The 15,799-nt window shown below is 33.0% G+C and overlaps 1 long non-coding RNA gene across 1 annotated transcript; it reads left to right on the plus strand.

Moving 5' to 3' along the window:
- The first annotated feature begins 239 nt into the window (after window positions 1–239).
- On the plus strand, window positions 240–2,499 carry LOC130464238 (uncharacterized). The gene is made up of 3 exons (XR_008924617.1): window positions 240–349; window positions 576–689; window positions 1,912–2,499. It is a non-coding gene; the product is annotated as an uncharacterized lncRNA (long non-coding RNA).
- Window positions 2,500–15,799: the final 13,300 nt, after the last annotated feature.

The following is a 15,799-nucleotide window of genomic DNA, read 5'->3' on the forward strand; positions in this document are numbered from 1 at the left end:
ATTTGGTAAATTCGGATTAAAACTTATGTTCTTATTCGTTTGATCTTTGTGTTATTGAGGTTTTTTAATCATCAATTGGTGGAGATGGAGATGGAGGCGGCATCGGTCGGCCCTTTTCACGTTGAATCTCTTCAAAAATCAAAACCCTCATCATCATCTAACCTGTTAAGTTTCCCAACTTTTTGTTTTCGATTAATTAGGGTTTCAATTTTGCTTTACTTATTTCAATTTCGTGTAATTTTCGATTAACCAGAAGGAGGCGGCATCGGTCGATTAATTAGGGTTTCAAAACCCTCACGTTGATTATTTTTGGGTGAAGTTTTTACTGAGGCAATGGCTTCTTCATCAGGTATGAAATTATGAATATCCTCTTACCATTTTGTTTAATTGCTAATTTGATTGAAAAATACAATCTTTTGTCAATCAATTGAAAAAAAATACATTCTTATTTCTAATTCTTCATGTATTTGGTCAATTTGATTCATTTTCTCATCTGCGTATGTCTTAAAAAAAACGCCAATTACTTTGAGTTTATGATTTTTTAGCTGATCACTATGAAATTTGGACATCAGCAGGACTGGAATTCCAATTGCACTCTTTTGGTTTGTGCATTTCGGAATAGGCCAAAGTTCCGGCAAGTTGAAGCAGATGGTGGAACAATTGTTTCAAAGGTTTTCACCTTTATCTTGGTAAAAAATCTTGCTTGCATTGCCTTTTATCATTCATCTTTTTCCTTTGTTTCGTTGCCTTGAATCATTAATGGTCTGGGGTAAGTTTAAGTGTCAATAACTGAAGCAAAGTATGCCTGTTCTTTGAACTATTTCTTTGGGAAAATGATTGCTAATGCTACTCATATCTTTTTGCTTTGGAAAATCTACTAGGTTTCGAGAAAGGAACCAAGTCCGTTATCGCTTTCTACATGACATGAAATTGCTATTGTTATTCATGAACTAGCTCAGGCTCAGTGTTGTAAAACAGACACATATTATTGGCATATTAACATATTTATTGTGGCATATTGACACATATTTATTGGCATATTGATACATATTATTGGCATATTGTTGGTGTTCTGACTGAGGCAGGGCTATAGACTACAACTACTCCGTATACGGGGAAACCATTATCGCTTTCAAATGGACATGAGATCAAATTGTTGAACCAAATTTTTGAACTAAATTGTTGGGGTTATAAGGGTAGGAAGAATGTTAAGGTCATGAGAGATTAATCTATCTCTAAGAGTTGAATTACTGGTGTCATTTTAGTTTGCTACAAATGTGACATTCATTAATATTTGCTCTTAATAAACTAAATTACTCTTTTTTCTTAGGTTTGATAAGGGATTTTGAGTGTTAAAGTGTTTATGTGGATTATTTTTGTTACTATGAGGTTGAGAATTGCTATGACAAAATGTTGATACGATAGTAACTCCTTCTGTTGGACAATCACTCTGATAATCAGTCTTGGTTTATTGCCAATCCTTTTGAATATCTTTGTCTGATGAATGGTTATCTGATGTGATGATGAATGCTTTTGGTAATTTGGTAATCACGCTTTTCGTGTCCCCCACGTAAACGACAAAAATACCCTTCCCCTTTAACTTTCAAACCCAACAGCGTAAAACACAAAGTTCACTCTACGCCGCTTCACTCTCATATTTTCTCTCTCCTCCCTTCACTCAAAGAGTCAAAGATCTCAAATCTTTAGTTCTCTCTCATCTTCGATTTATTTTTTTAATTCCTTTTATTTTTTTTAATTTTTTTGCATCAATTTTGTTGTTTTTTTGGATTTGGTTCTGTTTGTGCGACTCCGATTTTACAAACTAAGGATTTAATTGTTGTTTTGTTTTCGTTTTTGCATTTTCATTACTAACTGAAAACATATTTATAACGAGGTTTTACTTTTGATTAGGTTTTAGAAATCTGATTTGCAGCCTTCAGATCATCAAAACAAGTAAGATGTGGGTGTTTCATCTACGCAACGATGTGAAACAGAGGATTAGGTTATCGATCGATTAGGGTTTGAGGGTTTGATGGATTTTGTCAAGGTTTTGGAGGGAAAGATTAATTTGGTGGATCAGAGAATTAATCAGATGCGATTAAATTGTAATAATAATAACAATTCTCTTGGTTTTAGTCATAAGATTATGTTGGATTGTTTTAAGGGTCCTGATCCTGATATGGGTTTTGTTGGTTGGAAGGAGTAATCAGGTGTGGTTGGATTCACCATATGATTGTCATTATCAATCTAACGGTATGATTAACGATATTACGGGTTTAAATGGTGTTGAGGCTCAAATTTTTGCGAGAAAGATGGATTTGATTGATGAAAGGAATAATCAGATGGATTTGATTGATGGTTTTCTCAAGGTAAAGTTTCAATATTTTTATTGATTATTGTTGTCTTTATTTTAAGGTTGTTTTTGTTACCAAAGATTTGGACTTTAGGATATGTAGCTAAGACATTGATACATGTTTAAATCTACAGTTTGGTCCAAATTACCAGAGGCCGTAGCATATTTTTAAATGATAAACAGTAAAGTCTAATACACTGCGGGTACAAATGATTAAATCTACAGTTTAATTGCTATTTTGGATCATTGTTTATGTGGTATTTCTTATTGTAGATTTAAACAATAACTACAGTTTGGGGAAAATTAAATCATTGTGAATGCGCATATAACAATTAAAAATACATCTCACGTCTTTTCCAAATTAGACCTATGATTTGTAATCAGTATCTTTGTGAATGCATAAAAACATGTTTAACTTAAATTTTAGGTCTGATAACAGATTTATCGATGGTAATAAACCTTTTGGGTTCCATGCGGTTGTGTTGAGTTGTTGCTTAGCTATGAGATGGAAATTATAGAAAGAGAGCAGTAGTGATTGGGAGGAGCAATATTGTGGGACTACCTGCATCCTTACTTTTGATTGCTAATTTTTATATACTTCGTGTAATTTACTAATGTTTGATTGAGTAAGAATTTGGGCAATTTGTTCTTTTAATTCTAGAGCTTGAGGAAACGTAGGTGGTGGTGGTGGTTTTGTTCATGAGAAGACAGTGTATTAGGCTAGGTTTGAGTAATGCAATTTTAACATGGTTAAGCTCACTGGTTCAATTGATTATTTGTTGTTTTAGTGCTAGAGTTGGTCTTCTAATATTTCGTGATGTCATCTTTTGTTTTAATTAAACTTAAACCATTCATGTTTTATCATATCGATTCTGAATTCTGAAATATGTATTAAGTAGTAACAATCTATTGATATCCCTTTGGTTGATATCTTCCTGTGAATCAAGTATTATTTTTATACTCAATTTCTTTTTTTTTTCCTTCTATTGAACGACGTTCTTTTTTCTTTTTCTATTGCAGTGGACCTCATAATCCTAGCATTATTGTAGCTGCGACACTGTCGAAAATGAACAGAATGAGAGATGTCAAAATGTCGAGTGACAAGTCGAAGCTAAAGAGACAGAATAGTCGTTGTACTCGCAATCAAGTCTTATTTTTATACTCAATTTCTATTTTTACTCACAATCAAGTCTCATAATCGTAGCATTTTGTTTTCTGTAGTATTTTTTTGTACTCTCAATCAATTTAAGAGGTTTGTGACAATATATCCATCGCGTGTATAATCTCGCACGCATCGCGTGCATATAAGACTAGTATATATTACCATAGTACAAGTTAGAAGTATAATAATAAATACTAAACAAAGATTGAATTCATATGCAATAACATTCTTCTAAGGGTGTACAATATGTCACGAAAATAAATAAGTTTTACAGAGTAATAATTAATTCCGCAATTTAAATCACACGGAACATTAAAATAAATTTATGATGCGAAATTTATTATTGTGACAACTGGCGAATAGGTCAATATTAAATCGTTAAAGTTGAATCATCACCTCTATTATAATTTTTTTATGATAGGTAAATTATGGATGGATAAGTTAATATCACCCCTCTTAATATTTAGATTAGTGTAAGATTAATAAGTGATCTTTATAAATCGTGCATCGCACGGGTATTAACCTAGTTGTATGACTAAATTGAACAATTTTATTCCAGAGGATTTCATTTATAACCATACAAAGAACTCAAAATCATAGAACTAAAAACTTTTAAATTGGTGTACGACGTCGTTGTATAAACAATAATATGCTCTAATTTGGTTTTTGGCCGGGGATATTACCAGGAGGATCATATAGACATACAAAGAAAGGCCAGCCAGCACCACAAGTAACAAAACCACAACCAAGACGAACCGAGTTACGCCAAACCACTTGTGTATAATGAGTGCACTCTTCACCTTTGACACACGAATTCGACGTGTGGTCATACTTGTTCTTTTCACCAGTCCATCGTCCCATGGCTTCCCAACTAGTGGAGGCTCCATACCCGACCGCTACGTTCTTCCCGTATGGACCCATTGTGCTAACTTTGGTATCAACACAATCGGATTTTACCTTGTTAGCAAAATCTTGAGCATTGGCTTCGAGTTTATCGTCCCATGAAATCGGACCGACACCTATTTGGGCACGAGCGACGTTATGGCCGTCTACGAAGGTTTTTTTGTCTTCTGGATTGAGGCATATATGAGTTTTGAATAAGAATGTTATGCTATAAAGTAAGGCAATTGAAAGTTGGAGTAACCTCATTTTTATGTGATTTGATTGGAATCAATTGCTATAGGATGGAATTGATGAATGATGGTGTAGTGTGTAGTGTGTTGCACAATTTATAAATAGTCCAAAACATACCCACATTCCTCCTATTTCTTTCTAATTTTGGGGTAATTAAATTTCCTTATTTGGAACAAAGAAAGAAAAAACTAATCAAAGTAATAAAATAGAAAGATAAGGAGATTAATTAGGAAATTATAAAATAATGCATAATGAGTGGAGAATTATAAAACAATATGTGTTGTTTATTTACCATTCATTAATTAGTTATATGACATTCGATAAGAGATTATAGGTATTCATTCTGCAATATAAGATTAGATATTCACATTACGTTTTATTTCATTTTGCAATATAGAGATACATTTAATAGCGAGTCAAAATCCTCTATCTCACAACTTGTGTGCGTACCACTCCTTTTTATTGGTTGATATTTGTATTTAGTCAACACTTTTATTCTCGTATCTAAAAGTACATGTAATATCAACCAATTAAAGGATATGACACACAAGTAGTACACAGATTGTGGGACAGAATAAAGTCATAGATAGCCTACTTTATTTCTACGCAAATGGAAAATGTTATGTTATTTCCGCTACAATATTATTGTGACCTTTCCCTACATACTCATGATATAATTCTTGATTTGATTCCTTAGCTTAAGTAGATGATCTTGGAGATATATAGTGTATGTTTCCTTTGCGTTAGCATTCATATCATACTTAATTCGATTCCTTAGCTTAAGTAGAGTGTAGATGATCATGTGAGATAGAGTACGTTTCCGTTGCGTTGGCATTCATATCATACTTAATTCGATTGATCATGTGAGATAGAGTTCCCATTGCATTAACATTCACAAAATTCTCTAGTCACACAAATGTGAGGAAAGACCTACTAGGTAGTAGTATATTTTAAGGGAGACGGTGCATGGGAAAGAGAGTGTGTGGGCCAATAAATGAACAAACCATTTTGTGTTGTTTAATGCTTGCCAAAAGGGTGTGTTTATCTATTTGATCCTAATTTCATTTAACATAATGGTCTGGCCTGTTTAGATACAAGAATTTCATACAAGAATTTCATTTGAAATTCTGGACTTGGCCCAATTCAATTATTTCGAAAGATGTAGAATTTGGAATTGGGTTTGAGTCAAATCCAAGCCAATAAAAAACTAAGCCCACATTAGTGAATTTGAAATTCCAAGTCAAGTGATGTAATTTCAATTCATTTCTTCATCCTCAATTGAAATTATGGAAATCAAATTACTAGTGTTTGCCAAACACTTAATTTGAAATTCAATTTCAGAATTTCAATTTTTACATTTGAAATACTGGATTTCAAATGAATTCATGTTACCAAACACTGCCTTACGTAATTTGTCGTGTAATAATTAGTCAGCCCAATTCAGAGTCATCTTATGGATTGCACATGAAGTAACACTTAAATTGCTGTCAAAAAAAAACTTCAAATCTGAGTTCCAAATAAGAGTGTAGAAAAAATTGCAAGTGAGTACTTTATAAGATAGTTAATAGTTAGGTGTTGTTTGGATGACATAAGACATCATGAAAATATATTTTCTTAGGAAGTTGGAGATTGAACGTATTGGTTGATTGGCCCTATTGAAGTCACACTTCCTAAAGTTCCATTTTTTTTTATTAAATGAAGGAAGATGCTTACATAATTACCTGTAGGTAAGTGAAACATCGATCTCATGGGATTTACTTCTCATGTTCAACCAAATTAATATTTCCTACTACGTATTTGTTATTCGGATGGAACACGTACAAGAGGGTGGGGGGGTGAATTGTAATTTGGAACTTGCTTCTAACTTCTGCGAAATTATAAAAAATAAAAAAAAAATAAAAAACTTAAAAGCAAGTATAGAAAATAATGCAAGAGAGAATTTAGCATGGAAATTTTCTTGAAAATTATCAAGAAGACAAAACCACGACCAAGCGGGATTTTAACGACGAGCTCTCATTCATCAAGCGAACGGCCCTGTTACTAACTTAATTGGAAACCCTGTCAACCCAAGTTCCCCGTGAACTTAGGATCCCATACAAAGAGTATAACATTCACACTCAGTTGTGTTTAATACTCTATCAAGACTTTACTCAAAGCCTTACCAAATACAATAGGAAATCACTCAAGTTCCTAACCCAAACTTGTTACAATATATGAGAAGCGTAGAAGAACTGTAAAGCAACATGAACTTTAGTGTAGGAACTGACAGGAACTTAGGACAGAGGAACTGACTCATTAACGTGGAACAAATATATTTCTTTAATTACCTTCCACGTGAACCAGACTATGTGGAATGACTGTGAAGTCAGGCACTTTGGAATAAATAAAGAATCATCCTTTTATAGCCTTTAAGAAAGCCTTGGTCACTACTCCATGATTCTTTACTTGGGAACCAAGCACAACCACTAACCCACTAACTATTTGAACGTGATATACGAACGTGGAGTATGATGTACTTGGGGAGCAAGCCAATACAAAGAAATGCATCCTAGTTTCTAGGCATGATTTCATGTTCCTAAAACAAACCAACTAAATGTCAGTTATATTAAACGTGATATAATAAACGTGATTTATTAACTGATATCATAGGATTCTCAAGTTAATAGGAACCTACCTAATTTCTCTACTCATGAACGTAAATTAATCTTTGACTACCTACGATTCCCAAATTAATAGGACTCTAATTAATTAATCAATTTAATTAATTTATTCCAAAATATAAATCTTATTTATCTTATTAAGAATCTTAGACTTAATCAATTACCTTATTTATCTTATTAAGAATCCTAAACTTAATCAATTATGTTTTTATTATAAGACTTTTAATCAAATTAAAACTCTTAAATAGATTTTCCTAAATGCACGTTTATACTCTAAACTTACTGACAATTAGATTAATGCATACTGATATTATATTTAGGATGCATACCAAGTTCCACTGACACAAGTTCCTTAGAGATGAGTTCCTCTAACACAAGTTCATGTTCCCTTACATTGAAGCCCAGAATGTAAACTCATACGCTCCAAACGTCTTCAGTTCGAGTTCCCCCTCATGAACAGTTGCTTCTGTTTCGAAGTTCCTCTACCTCATTTGGAGTTCTAGTTCTTCCGCATGAACTTTATAACTCCCAGCTTCTCTAGAGTTAATCCTTAGGAACTGCTTTGCAATTCCAGCTCTGGATTTTATGCTTATTTGTTATAAGCATCTCACACTCATCAACTTCCAGTAAGCTCTTTTATTAATGACTTGGGTACAACTTTTTATTATTGATCCTTGCACACATACAACTTGAAAACCACGTTAGTTGATTACTTTAGTTTTTCATCATCAAAACCATATTGGCTCAACAGTATTTCCTAGAAAATGCTTATATGTGGCGAAAACAGTTTCTTATGCCTTATACTTCCCATGATCAAACAAACGACCTCTTTTATAATAGGGGTTGTTTCCTTAAATGGGTGTTTCAAAATAATAGGGGCAATGTGCTTTATTCTAATTTTGGTAGATGACTCACCATATTTTATGAATTTACACTAATTCCCACTTTACTTACAACATTTCACTCAATCCATTTTTATATTCTCTTTTTACTCATAACTTTTCACCCAACCTATTTTTTTATTCTTCTTTTCTTACCCCACTCCACTCAACCTAATTTTTTATGTGGAGCACTAAAAGCCGACTCATATTACTCATAACCTCCCCACTATTTTACCCATATACCCTCCTTTATTTACCCCCTCATTCAACATTTACTATCCTCATTTACCCTCTTACCTTCCCACCCCAAACCGGACCATCACCGTCCAGCACCGCAAACCAGCACCCCCGTGCACCACCGCTGCTGCCACCACGTCGTCGGCGAAAAAATGTGTATTAATGTTTATATGGCCGAGTTTACCGGTGGAATGTCAAATTCACAAGAGTTTTTTTTTTTTTTTGTCCGGAACAAATTTTAGAAACTTATGCATTTTTAGCTTGTACCATGGTACATATTTATAAGTTTTTTGCTTCGACCATGGTATACACTTATGCAGTTTAAGCTCGTACCATGGACGGAGCTTAAAATTCATAAGTCTACGTCATGGTACGAGCTTAAACTGCATAAGTCTATACCATTGTCGGACCTAAAAATTCATAAGTTTATAATTTTTTTTTCCAAGTAGATTGGACTATCAAATTCAACAACAAATCAAAAACTTAAATAATAGAAATTTATGCATATTAAGCTCACACCATGGCGTAGACTTATGAATTTTAAGCTCCGTCTATGGTACGAGCTTAAACTGCATAAGTCTATACCATGGTCGAAGCTAAAAACTCATAAGTCTGTACCATGGTACAAGCTTAAAATTCATAAGCCTGTACCATGGTACAAGCTAAAAATGCATAAGTTTCTAAAACTTTATGCGGATTAAAAAAATAATAATAAATTCGACGTTACACCGGTAGACTCGATTATGTAAACATTACTACGCATTTTTTCGCCGGCAACGTGGTGGTGGAGGTGGTGCTAGCCGTCGTTGGTGGACGGAGGTGGGAACGTAAGAGGGAATGAGGATGGTAAATGTTAAATGAGGGGGTAAATAAAGGAGGATATGTGGTAAAATAGTGGGACTGTTTTGAGTAATATGGGGCGGTAAATAGTAAGCTCCTTTTTTATTATTTTTTTCTTATAACATTCCACTTTTTCTATATTTATTTCTTACATTTTAATCATTTATCTTGGTTATTGTGAAATGCATAAGTGTACCCATTATTTCGAACGGATGAAGTATATGTCTATAAAGCGCACATTATTGTGTGTATAGTTAATATAGTTTTGTCGTAAATAGACTCAGTGGCCCAGTTATTCTAGTCCATTATTGAGAAAGAACTAATCCAATCGAAATCTATAAAATACTCAGTGAGTTGACATGTTTTTATCCAAAGTGGTTCATAGGCTCATTTCTACAAATGCATGTGGAGTCTAACACATAAAGAAGCCCAATTTTCATGTGGGTCGTGTATGAATATTCTCAGCCTGCTAAAAATTGAGCTGACTTTTGGATATCTTATATAGAGGCTCCATTTATTTTGATGGTAAAACTTCTTGTGAAAAAAATATATATATATTTTCCTTTGTTTATTTTATTAAGAGGTACATATAAATCTTACTTTTTCAGGATGAAAAACATTTTCTTTTTGAGAAGATTAAACGCTACCGTTCTTTTCCTCTCCTCTCGTTCATCATATCATATTATTTTCAAAATTCGTCCCAAATTCGGATTAACTCTAGAGGTGAACCGGATGGTAACTCAAAAAAAAAAAATTCATTCCCACTTTCATTTTCTTTTTCTTATGACTTTTTTTATAAAGAAAAAAATAAAGTAAAACTTAATTGTGTTGTTGCAATTTTAATATAATCCATGAGTTATGTAGTATGTTTTTTGTTTGAAAGTACCCCTATAGTGGGTTAGCTAATTAGTTATTTGAGTTGATTGAGTTTAGATATAGTACAAATTGATTATGTCATAAAGATTTATATGATATTTGAGAAAATAATACTTCGTGTTAATTTTTCAATTGTAATCAGATAAATTAAATGGAAATCATTACAACCACCCCTTGTTGAGACATTAATTAAAATAGGGTATAAACTGTTCAAAGGTGGATGCAAATCATTTATCTCATTTGCTCTGAATGTGAATTGTTTTTTTTTTCTCACAGAAATTTGAAGACTAGGAGAATATTTGATGAATTAATGCCAAATCGAGATCTCGCCACCCCTGATGATATTATCGACTTTGGGCAACGATTTCGGCACTATTCTGGCAGTTTTGGGCGTGGGATTGTGTGCGTGGTGTTTTAATTGTGTGTGAGGGTTTGTGATGTGATTATGTTTTGTTGCTCTAATGTACGAAGTTGATATAATTTTTAATTTTACTCTTCAAACATTTTCATGTACTCTAATAGATTGTTAAATTGATGTGATTCAGTACATGAATTGATGTAGTTTCTGATATTGAAATGTGATTTAGGATTTGAGATTTATCACTAATGTCACTAAATTGAATTCCAAAATTAAAAACTAAACGAATAATAGCCGTCAATATTTTGATATAGGCGTGTGTGTGCAATTTTAAGTTTTTATATAATCTCGCACGCATCGCGTGCATATAAGACTAGTACATCACAATATCGCATGTATCGATGTATGTGCATTATATCATTATTTTTATTGGATGATACAAATATTAATCCATTTGTTATTCTATTTAAATTGTGACGTGCATTCCTTCATAAAAAAAAATAGACGCACACAAAAATAAATGATTTTGACATACGCGCCCCCGCCCCCTCCCAAAAAAAAATTTGGGATAGATGATTTTGTTTACTCTAGCCGCAACGGCCTAAAATTCTAATAATAATAATAATAATAAATAAAATACTCCTTTCGTTCCATAAAGATGTTATAAGTTACAAATTTGACATTATTTACAGTTGAACAGAATCGTCTAAATTATTTTCAATACATAGAAAAAATATATTCACGTAGGGTTTTGTTTGATTTGTCTCAATGAATACTTTAATACTCCGTAATATCAAAATTTTATAATTTTGTTAATGAGTAATTAGCGATATAAATAATACAAAATATATATGCACTGAAAAAAAAAAAAAAAAAAAAAAAGTGGACATTAGAACATTATGATGAAACGGTGATAATATTCTATGAGACAAGGCACAGGCTCCATACATGGATAAATCAAAAGAAAATCCAAGACATAAAACATAATTAAGGCTGTAACTAATTGTCTGTTGGTTTAGTGGTGATTGAGGCTGAACTTGGTAGGAAAAACTCGTGTTCAATCCCTCACAACAACAATCGGGAGGGGACTGGAACCTATCCGCCCAAAAATCGCCCCGAATCCGGATTAGTCCTAAGGTGTAAGTAATAACTAGTACCCCGGTCGAACGTTTGTTACGCCGTTAAGCAACTAAAATTGCACTAATCGCGGGAATAATTGTGCTATGTGTATACTCTAAAAAGCAGAGATGTTAAATAAAACAAAGTTGAATATCCCGCCAAATTTAATCCCAACTAACGAAAAAGTAGGTTATAAAATAATAACGGTTAACAGTCTTCCGAGAATCACGGGGTATTAATGTATTATTAATGATGAACCACTGCTTCATGCGCATGTACGTAATTTCTCATGAATCACGCCCTTAATTTGATTCCAAAGTTAATGCATACTCAATATTCTGTTCATTCCTTAAATTTTTTTTTTGGTTGATCCCCCAATATCCACATTTTGGCTCCTATATGGGCATATGGCTGAGTAAATAGGTCTGGAGGTCCCTAAACTTTGTCAAAAGGAGCAGTTAGGTCCCTCAAGTTTCAAAAGGAGCATTTAAGTCCCTCAAAATGGATGGAAACCGCTGCTTTTTTACTTCTGTTACTAACGTCTGTTAAATGAATTAAAAATAAAGGCAAATTAATATAAATGGCAGAAAGGGACAAAATAACAGTTACTTTTACATATTAACAATAATTAAATAAAGGGAAACCCTTTTAAGTTAGCTTTTTACAAAAACTAGCAGTTCAAAGTATTTAACAAGGCCATTTGTACCCAAATTATTCAACACTTAATAAAATAAAATAAAGGATCAACGCTTCCTACTAATCAAATCCCCCAAATTAACACACCCAACAAGCATAGGTTAATCAACAACATTTCTCAGAGACAATTTATCAAACACCTTGTGTGCACACCCAAGTAACTTACATTTCCGGTAAAATTCATCCGAGCTCAAACCCATAAACTCCATGCATCATCATCATCTTCAATCTCATGTTTAATCAGCAAGTCAGCAACTCATACATGAAATCTAACGAGCCTACGACTAATGAGGCAATATTAGGTACTTCCGTTTTTCTACAGTCTAATGAGTGTCAATTTGTCTTAGAGTTAGTGTAAAATGTGATACTTTACAACTAAGGTGTGTTTTGGGAGCTTTGTAAGGCCGTAAGGATTTGCATCTCCACCATGTCAATATGTCGTACTTAATTTTAGAATAATACAACACCCTTATGGGCTGTATATAAGGAGCTAATACTTGCTATCACATTTGGTATCATAGATTGGTAGGAGAAAAAGATAATGAGCCTCTGAGTGTTGGCATCACACCCTTCAATATAATCTGTTTAATTTTGCAAATTTATTTCTATTGTGGGTTTGCCTTGTCTCCGTTTTTTAGGCTTAAGCATTGAGGGCAATGACAAATGTGAAATTACAATGGAATTGTTGGAGAAATCCAGGAATTAAGAAAGAGAAGCAGATTGAAGAGAATCCATAATAAAAGAGGAGAGAGAAAGAGAGAGAAAAAAGGTAGAAGAAGAACTAGTGGTAGTAGCAGACATCTGGGAGAAGAGAATTTGAAACTTTAGAGTTGTGGAAGAACAACAATTAGCTGAAGTTTATGGCGATAATTGCTGAAAATTTGGAGTAAATTTGCTTGGGTTACTCACTAAATTCGATTTGATTAGGAAGAGTTGTGGAAAAACCTAGAAAAGGGGAATATAAAGGGTGAAACGTGTAAATGGAGAAAAAGCCATATGAAAAAGCTAAGTAAGTTGAAAAAGCTAAGTCATAATTAAAATCAGCTGTTTTCATTTATTTATACACGTGTAAATTAATTTTCCTTTTCTTTAAAGCGGTTTTATTATTATTTTATTAAACTTAACAGAAAATGAAACGGTGTTAACAAAAGTAGCTGATTCCATCCATTTTGAGGGACTAAAATGCTCCTTTTGAAACTTGAGGGACTTAACTGCTCCTTTTGCCAAAGTTTAGGGACCTCCAGTATAGTTTACTCGCATATGGCTATATCATAGTTTTAGCTTTTTAGACTTAATTTGTTTGATGATATTAAGGGGTCGTTTGGTTCAATATACTGGAATGAAATGTTAAATAATAGTCTTCACTTTGTATATGTGGGAGTAAACTCCCACCTGAAAGAAATATGATGTTTTGCCTATTTTTAAATATACACATGTGCTACATTATATTGAATATGATATGGGCTTAAGTAGTTAAGTTATTGGGCCAAGTGGAGCATTGGACTTGATGTGCTAATATTGGTTGATAATATGAGATATAACAAAAACACATCTCCAAAAGACATTTTCATGAGAATGGATGAAATTGTACTCCGTTCATGTAATTAGAGAATCTTGGTAGGGATGTCAATGAGCCGATACGCTCGTGAACAGCTCGAGAACAAGCTCGGTCAAAGCTCGTTCAATAAATAAATAAACGAGCTTGAACAAAAATTTTAAGCTCGTTTAATAAATGATACTAGCTCGAACAGCCTAGTGTTCGGCTCGTTAAGGCTCGCGAACAACTCGTTCATGTTCTTTTCCAAGCTCGTTCATGTTCGTTTATAAGCTCGTATAAAAGCTTGTTCAAGCTCGTTTATATTAAATTTCTAAAAAAAATATGACAAAATTTTCTTTATAAGTAAATATAAGTTGCAATTATTTTGTTAGATTTTGATTTTAGGAGATTATAATTTATAAAATAATATTAGTTAGTATACTGTGCTAACTTTTTATTTGGGTATGGTTATGTTTTTATAATTTTTTAAAATAATATTTCATTTATTAATATGATCATTTAAATTCGATCTTGCTTGTTTATTAAGTCTTGTTTGTTAAAAGCTCATTTATTAAGGCTCATTTGTTAATAGCTCGCTCGGCTCGAGCTTGAACTTAAACAAGCTACTCGTGAGCTAAGCTCGAATGACGAAAAACTTAAATGAGTCAAGCTCGAACAGGGAAAATGAAAGCTCGGTTAAGCTCGGGTCGAGCTCGAACTCGAAAATTTCTTATCAAGCCTAGCTCGAACAGCCAAATACTCGGCTCGGCTCGGCTCGTTGACATCCCTAAATCTTGGGGTATATTAGCTTTAAATCCGATCAGCAATATAGTGGGGGCTAATTTTATCTTAAGGACATGTATTAACTCGTCCTAATCTAGTTCTATATTTCCATTTTTTGTAATTCAAATTATAGTTGCTAACATGGAATGGTATGGAATCTCGATCATACATTCATACCATGGGGGTATGAATTCCAATTCACATACCAATTTGAAGTTGTTTGGTTTAGTTTCGAAATGGATTCTAATCATATTTGTAATGCTTGGTTTACATTTGGAATGGAATATGTAGTAATATACATCCAAACATAACATATCTTTTGTACATTATAGATCAAATAATAATAAAATCTCCTAAATTTTGTATATAAGTAGCATAAGCAAAATTAAAAATTAAAAACAAATTAAAATAAAAAGTGGAGAGTCGGAAAAAAGAAAGAAGCGACAAGAAGAAGCAATTCAAATTCAATTATTTGGAACTAGTATGCGTGTGCGCTAATGCACGGGCTTTCGATAAAATTAAAAAATATGATAAAGTGTGTATAAGATTACATGAAAGAAATTATTTTGTATAATGGTAATAAAAATAATATAAATAAGAGCAATTAAGATATTCATGCTTCAAACATGTATGTCTTAATGATTAATAACATCACAAATTCTTATTTAAAAGGGTAAACAATAAACAGTGTATATCGGAATAAAAGACAAGTCCAAATGTAAATTAAAAAGTAACCCGGTATAATGTAAAAGTCAACTACTCCGTATTTTTAGTGATAATTTTTTCGCTTTAATAAAAATTATTTCTTCAAAATCACTAAGGGGACGTTTGGTCCGCACACTGGTATGGGGTTGGAATCATGAATGATATCTAGGTGGTATAGGTTTGGAACTTGATTCTTAATATAATGTGCTTGCATGGTTCAGTCTGTGGATGATTTTGTTCCTTTTATTTAATACATGTAGTAAAGGATAAGTCAAACTCACCTCCCCCTAGGTTTATAATACAAACTTTCAAAAAAGACCGTCTTTTTCTGTCAGACCACCCTATGTCGCGGGTCAAACTTAATTTCGCGGGTCGAAATTAATTCGTGGGTTGTTTATCGGGTCGCATATAAAATCCGCTTGCCAATTCATTTTCCTGATTTTGAAATTACTGTTCAC

The sequence above is a fragment of the Spinacia oleracea genome, chromosome 6 (genome assembly GCF_020520425.1).
Source record: "Spinacia oleracea cultivar Varoflay chromosome 6, BTI_SOV_V1, whole genome shotgun sequence".
NCBI lineage: Eukaryota > Viridiplantae > Streptophyta > Magnoliopsida > Caryophyllales > Amaranthaceae > Spinacia > Spinacia oleracea.